General features: G+C 34.7%; 1 pseudogene; it reads right to left on the bottom strand.

Moving 5' to 3' along the window:
- Positions 1-6,798: 6,798 nt before the first annotated feature.
- Positions 6,799-7,460, bottom strand: LOC102018418 (annotated as a pseudogene).
- Between the last annotated feature and the right edge of the window lie 218 nt (positions 7,461-7,678).

The following is a 7,678-nucleotide window of genomic DNA, read 5'->3' as shown; positions in this document are numbered from 1 at the left end:
CAAACAAGGAATAGATGAAGAAAGTGTGGTAGACATACACCTTGAAATATTACTCAGACATAAAGAAAAACAAATCATGTCAATTTCATGGAAATGGAATTTGAAACCATACTGAGTTTGGTTCAACCAGATTCAGAAAGTTAAATATTTCATGTTTTTCTTATAAAAACACGTAAAAATAAATACATAAGACAAAGGAGAGAGGTCAGGAGATGAGCACTTGGGAGGCTGAGGCAGGAGGATCATTGCAAGTCCAAGGCCAACCTAAGCTACATAAATGAGTTCAAGGCCAGCTTAAACTGCATAGTGACACCCTGTCTCAAAAAGACCAAAACAAAACAAAACAAAATAATAAAGAAAGAACAGATGTGAGAATGATGGGCAAGAGACTAAGTGGAATAAACATTTTCATTTTCATGAGTAGTAAATAATGTCCAAATAATCAATAGATAGTCTTATATGACCAATGATTACCTCTAGAGAAGTGGGCATCAAAAGAATAAAAATCAAAGAGGTTCCCTCTGGAAAAGGGGACTGCAGAGCTCAAGGCATAAGCTGGAGCTACCAGCTTTTTGTTGTAAGCTTCGCTGTCACTTCTATTATATTACACGTACATGTGTTACTTTGTTTTCCTGTAACATATTTTTACCACCAACGGAAGTCTTATTCTCAGCTACCTGCATACAATCATCCTACCTAACTCAGCTGCCTTTCTCTCTAGCAGTGAGGTTGGGTTAGCCAGGATAGAACCAGAGGTATCTTTGAGATACTCAATCACGGTGGAAACCATAACCTTGAAGCCAGAAAAGTAAATCCATACAAAATTGCTAGAAGAGCAGAAACTAGGAGTATTATAAATTATGCATAGAAGAAGAAACGAGAACCCCAAAAGCAAATATTCACAAACAGCCCTATGGTAGGGAAATACTGACAAGGCCTGTCAACCTAAGTTCAATCTTTTGTAAATGTTTTGAGCCTCCATGCTAATTGTAACTAGAAGAAAACAGAAAAATCTTGTTCCCAGTAAGTATTCACACAAATACGCACACATACTGAATTTATCAAAGGTCAGAAATATTAGCAGGTGCATTTCATTTTCGTGGTACTTTCCCTGCAGATATTAAAGACAAAGAGCTGTTATCCTCACTGTGACAACACCAGCCTTGCTGATTAAGTCTGCTACAGTATACATAAATTGAAATGATTTTTCCAGGCTGGGCAGTGTCTTGGCGGTGTTATTATGATGATGGTAGTCATAAAACTATTTTATGCCATTTCTCTCATATGAAAATTAACATGTGCTTTTCACGGAGTCATCTCATAATTAACGCCATTTGTCTTTTTTATTGAAAAGACAGTTTGGGGTGATGTACCAGGAGAACATTCTTTCAAGCTTGTTTTAAATTACATTACTACTTACTAAAACCATCGTTTCCTGCAAACACCCTCAGAACATTACCGCTTCTCTTTATAATCACATTTTATTTCCACATAAAATATTTAGTTATTTTTTACACGCAAAGTATCTATCAGTGCAAATAATTGTATGCATCCTTCTCCCCCTCTTTTTTCTGTTTTCATTTTGTAAATATCTGAATTTTCTTTAGTAACTTCAGAACCTTCATTAATGTTTCGGACAATGTCCGTACTGTCTTTCTAAAGTAATAATGCTTAAAATATTTCCGTAATATTTTACTAATACATCCTTTTACTATGTGTGTTATCTTTTAAATACTTTTACTATGTGTATTATCTTTTAAATACACCTTACCTGGGGAGCAATCCACAGAAATAAAATGCACTCCTTTGTTGGTTTGTGCATGTGTGTGTGTGTGTGTGTGTGTGTGAGAAAAATGGGATTTTATTTCTTAAAAGTTTTTTTTGAAATAATTTTACACTCACAAAATTTGCAAAATGTCACAGTTTCTCTCTGCCCATCACCCAGCATCACCCATTGGTCAAATCTTCAAGCAAATTTAGCTAAGATTTTGATTGGCCCAAAAGAATTAATTAGACCACAGCCTTTACTGGGCTTTCATGAACTTTTTACAATGCACTTAAAATGGACAATTTATGAATTTGCATATAACAGTGCAACACAATGAAATTAATATATAAAGATTTTCTACTACTTAGAAGTTATTCAAGTGTCTCTTAGAACCAGCCTTCCTATCCCAACCAAAATTAATGATTTGCATTTTATTACCAAAGATTATTTTGCCCTTCTATCATTTTGTACAAATGGATCTATACAATATAAAAGCATTTGCATGTGACTGATTTTCAACAATGTAACAGTTTTAAATTCATCTATGCTATTGATTATATTGTTTACTACTCATCCATAGGATAAAATCATGGGAGTATATCAATTCATCTGCTAATAGATATTTGTGTTGGTTTTAACACCTAATTTTTATGAATAAAAATGCTAGGAGCACTTGTGTACAATCTTTTCTAATGGACAAATACACTCATATTGTTTGGGTAAATAAATGAAAGCTGAAATTGTTGGGTAGGATATGTCATATATTTCTAAGAAACTGCCAGCTAGTTTTCAAAAATAGCACTATCATTTTTATTCTTACCTACATTGTCTAAGTGGTTAAAGTTCTTTTGCCTTGTTTCTGACATTTATTGCATTAATTTTATCTACTTTATTGGGTCAGATTTGCACTTGCTAGTAATTTTATTTCAACATACTATTCAATAGTAGCTGATGATGCTGAGCACCTTTCTGTGCTTACTTGCTATCCATATATCTTCTTTGGTGAAATATGCTAAAGTATTTTCTGCATTCTTGTGATGCACTGATTCTAATTCACTCTTCTTCTGGTGGATAATGTTTTTGGGAGTTAATTATATGATATAAATCTTTCTTAGATATAAATATTGTGACTACTTTTCCAGTGTGTGGATTTCTTTTTTGTCTTAGTCCATTCAGCTGCTACAAAAAACACTATAAACTAGGAAGTTTATGAAACGCCAAATTTATTGCTCACATTTCTGGAGATTGGTAAATCTAATATCAAGGTCCTTTCAGATTCAGTTCAGTGAAAGGCTGCTTTAAAGAATTCCTAATAGGAAGCGAGGCGCTAGAGAGCTCTCTGGAATCTCTTTCACCTAGACACTGATCCCAGTCAATCTGCCCTTGTCATCTAATCATTTGTCCAAAGACTGCTTAATAGTATCGTACAGAGAGTTAGCAAGGTGGTTGGGATTCTTGCAGCAGGACACAAATATTTTGGTCATAACACTTATCATTTTCATAACGATCATTTCAGATAAGCAAAAACGTCTTCTTTTCTTGAATTTGAATTGATCCCTGATGTTTTTCTTTTAGTGTAATAGTTTCTGAGTCTCTGAGAGATTTTTATTCAGCTCCCTTTTTCATCGACAACTTCTATAATCTCGTCTTTTATCTTTAGGTCAGTGGTCTACACGGGATTAATAAGTTAGAAAAGAGTTTCAGTTCATTTATTTCCACGTGCATACACATTTGCTCTTCTTTGCTGCTCAAAGATCAAATTGGTAAAGATACTATGTTTTCCTCACAGAATTATTTTCACACTACATTAACAACGAATTGTCTCTGTATGTGTGCATCTGTAAACTCACTACTGTTTTGTGTTAAGCTATAGGGCTATCCTTTGCTCAGTACCACACTGTCTCACTTACTGTAGCTTTATAGTAAGTTTTGAAGTCATGGCATTATAAGTCTTCCAATTTTATTCTTATTTTACAAAACTATTTAGATTTATATCTTCACATACATTTTAGAAGCATTTTTCAATTTCGATCAATATATTACTTTAATTTTCCTAAAACTGTGGATGATTTAGGGTGAAGTAGATGCTTTAATAATGTTAGATCTCTCAGTGCATGTACTAGAATAGCAGATATTTTATATGGGTCTTTTCATTTTTCTCAACATTATTTGGTGGTTTTCAGTTTATGGGGGTAGTATATATCTTATAAAATTTACTTAGATTCATTTCTAAGTGTTGCATGCTTTTTATGTCATTAGTTTTAAAAATAACTTCTAGAACACTTTCTATGCCATATACTCAGAAACAAGCTTGCAGGGGGCATGAATACAGAGCTAATGCAAGTAGCTATTAAGCATTTTATTCTGCTCTATAACCTCACAGCCTAAACTGTTCAGTGCAACTGCTTCAAAAGCTAAGATACATTCTCTTTTAAAGAAGAAGTAGATTTTAAAAAGAATAAAAAATAACAAAATAACAACAATACAGACAAAACAAAACAAAAAAATGATACAGGGTTTCCAAACACATTATAGACAGGGGTTGTTATATTACATATTGTTATCTTCAGCAAAGTTGCTCAGAATGCCAGATGTAAGAATGCAAACTTGATAGGTGAAATAAATCAGACCCACATGTGTAAACATCGTGTTGTCTTTTTAAGGTAGGCTGTTATATTTTCACAAAGTTGCTCTAAGTAGTAAAAGAAGTTTCTTTGTGAATGTGAAAACAGCAGTCTTACATTTTCTATCTACTTCTTATGACCTAGAGGTCTTGAGAAAGGAGCCTAATTGTTCTTTCAACACAAACCCTTGAAATGTTTACTTGTTTAAGTTTGTTGGTTTTCTAATTGGTCCTTTCTAAGCAGAATACCCTGAGTTACTCCATCAACTCATGATGACACGCCATCCAAGTCTCACTGATGCAGATGGATCTTCTCCACGTGAACTCCAGGATGTGAGCATCTCCCTTTAAGGATGTGCTCACTAAACATCATGTTCTGCTATAGGTTTTAGTAATAAATATAATAATAAAATTATCTCAGTTGTCTCCCCAAATCTAACATTCTATATTCTTATAATTTGATCCTAAATACTCCTTAAATTGGATGTTGAACGCTTAGATAAATCAATTCTATGTATAAACTTGCCTGAAGCATCTGATCAGTATTAATTCTTGTTCTTTTCTCAAACTTCTCATACTTTGTGTTGCCCTGAATTAACAGGCCAAAACCATTACCATTGCTATAAAAAGCTCTTTGCTCTTACTTTTTGAGACTGGTTTAAAGCTACCACTATGTATATATTTTTTTGTATTTAGATTAGATATGTATCGTGTTAGATAGACATGAAATATGTCTATAAGAACAATTGCATTCTGGGTTAGTTAACCCAGAGAAAAGATCAATAGTTAACATGAATAAACATGAACACCTTACCCCTTATGTAATCCAGGTAAAATAAGAAATTTATGCAATCAGAGATAAATGAATTTATGTTGTTAATTAAACTTTCACCCCACTAATAAGCTCGAAGTTATTATTTGTATATTTTTTAAAAAGTAATGCGTAGATGGCTAAAAAGATAAGGAGTTATAAGAAAAAAAATTTTTTTTTTTTGGTGCTGGGAATCGAACTCACGACCTTGTGCTTGCCAGGCAGGTGCTGTGCAGCTGGGCTATATTCCCAGCCCCCCCAAAAATATTTTAAATGTGGTAGTGTTGCTTAAAATTCAGATTGTAAATTTCTTTAATAATTTCTAATTTGCAAAAAAAATAGTTAAACTTAAATAGCTTTTAATTTACAAAGGGATTCTTCATCCTAGCTTGGCTTATAAAATAAACTTATGAACATAAATTGTTATCGTTAGTTTCAGCTAATCAGATAGCTATCCCTCATGAAAACTCCAAATTTATGTAAATGTTCCCTGGTCCCACATGTGAGCATGACCTTGGGGAAAGAATGTTTCTTTAAACATACTATGTGCCAAGACGACTTAAATACACTTTTGTGCATATTGAAAATATTGCAGGACACCAAGTTAAGAACAATCCTATAAAGTTGCTCCCAAAATAATGGCCACTATCAACAAATCCTATAGTAAGAAATGCTGATGAGGCTGTGGAGAAAAAGAAACACATCTATATTGTTGATGGGGATGTAAACTAGTACAACCACTGTAGAAATTACTATGGAGATTCCTCAAAAAGCTGAAATAGAAATTCCATTCAACCTCGTTGTTTTCTGGCTAGATATTTCCCTGAAACAGTTCATTATATTACAGTGATACATGCATATCTATATTTATAACTGCACAATTCATAACAGCTAAGAATTGGAAATGGCTTATATGTTCATCAACAAATGAATGGATAGAGAAAATGTATTTATACAGAGTACTAGTCTGCCACAAATAATACATATTTGAGTCATTCGTAGAAAATGGATGCACTTTGAGATCATAATGTTAAGGGGAAGAGGTGATGATCAAAAATGGAGTGACTATGATGGTGCTGACAGTTGTGACAGAACTGGCTCTGGCAAGTTTGAACGTAGTGGACAAAATTTGTCACAAATTAGATGAAGAAAAATGATCAAAATTACCTCCACCAAGTGAAAGCTTAGAGTAGGAAAAATCTCTGGAAAGATACTGGAATTAACTTTGAGAAATACAATAATATACCAGTAGGGTCAACTGGCAATCACTGCCCTCTACATACTGAAAATGTCAGTGATGTTGAGATGGGAGAAATTACCATGGGAAACATTGGATTTACTAATTATACTTGCTCTACTCCAGTGCAGAAACATGCAATTCCTGCTGTCAAAGTAAAAGGACTTAATGACTTGTGTTCAAATCGGGACTGGAAAAAAGCAGCGTTTTTTCTACCAATCTGGAGTCAGAGATACACAGAAAAGCTTTAAAAAGTGCAAAAGAAAATAGAAGGTGCTGTTTTGGTTGTGATGCATTCTACTATTGTGGCTGCTGCTGGAATGATTACTACCAAGGCAAGAACTGCTGGAACCACTACTTTATCGTAGTCTCTGGACAAAATTCATCACTGAATCTGCTCTTACACAATCGGTGGTGGCTACCCTTGCAATGCTGTTCATGAGCCATGTTTTCCAACCAAATGGCACCTCTTTCTTCGTGATGCTTGCAATGCTTTCATTAAAGAATGAGCTGGCAGGCCGAGTTTGCCTGCACATTCGGTACGGCCAGTGCGATGCACATACTCATCTATGTCACTTGCCAAATCAAAGCTGACAAATGTTTCACATTTGAAACGCCTGGACCTCTTGCTCCCACAGCTGCTGTCATTAGAATTGGGCTTTTTCCTGAACGGAACTGGTGAGGAGCTTCCTCTGGATCCCTATGTTCATTCTCCATGGATACTGGTACAAGAACACCCTTGGTGATATAGGAAATCCTACAGAGTCTGCACCTTTTTAGGTCTCCACAAACATTAGTCAGTGAATGCTTTCTTGTTGCACATAAGAGATCAGAAATGACTGTTTATCTTACTCTTCTACCCAAACTACTTTCTGTGTGATGTTCTCAAAAGTACAGCCTACTTCATACAGCCATAAAGCCATGCATCCAAGAAGTCAGGAGCAAGCATCTGTACCTCCTTAGGAAAAGGACCATGGTCAACCTTAGGCGGCGTCTGAGTTTCATACTCCCTATCCGGCATCCCATAAGCTTTATCCAATATTAAGTTATTTGCAGATGTCTAAGCCAATTATTCCTCTTGCCATTAGATGTCTTTGAGGGGTGACTTGTAAGTGGCGTTCACGTTCTCGGTCTAGAATCTTCTGACCAATATCACCGAAACTATAAACTATACCAGAATGAACTCTAGACTGGTATGAAAATTTTCTGACTTCCTCGTAAATTTGCACTGGCAATTCT

This window comes from Chinchilla lanigera, unplaced genomic scaffold (genome assembly GCF_000276665.1).
Source record: "Chinchilla lanigera isolate Chin_1 unplaced genomic scaffold, ChiLan1.0 scaffold00026, whole genome shotgun sequence".
NCBI classification, from domain to species: domain Eukaryota; kingdom Metazoa; phylum Chordata; class Mammalia; order Rodentia; family Chinchillidae; genus Chinchilla; species Chinchilla lanigera.
Note: the sequence above shows the minus strand (reverse complement) of the source record. Positions and strands in the feature narration are given on the sequence as shown.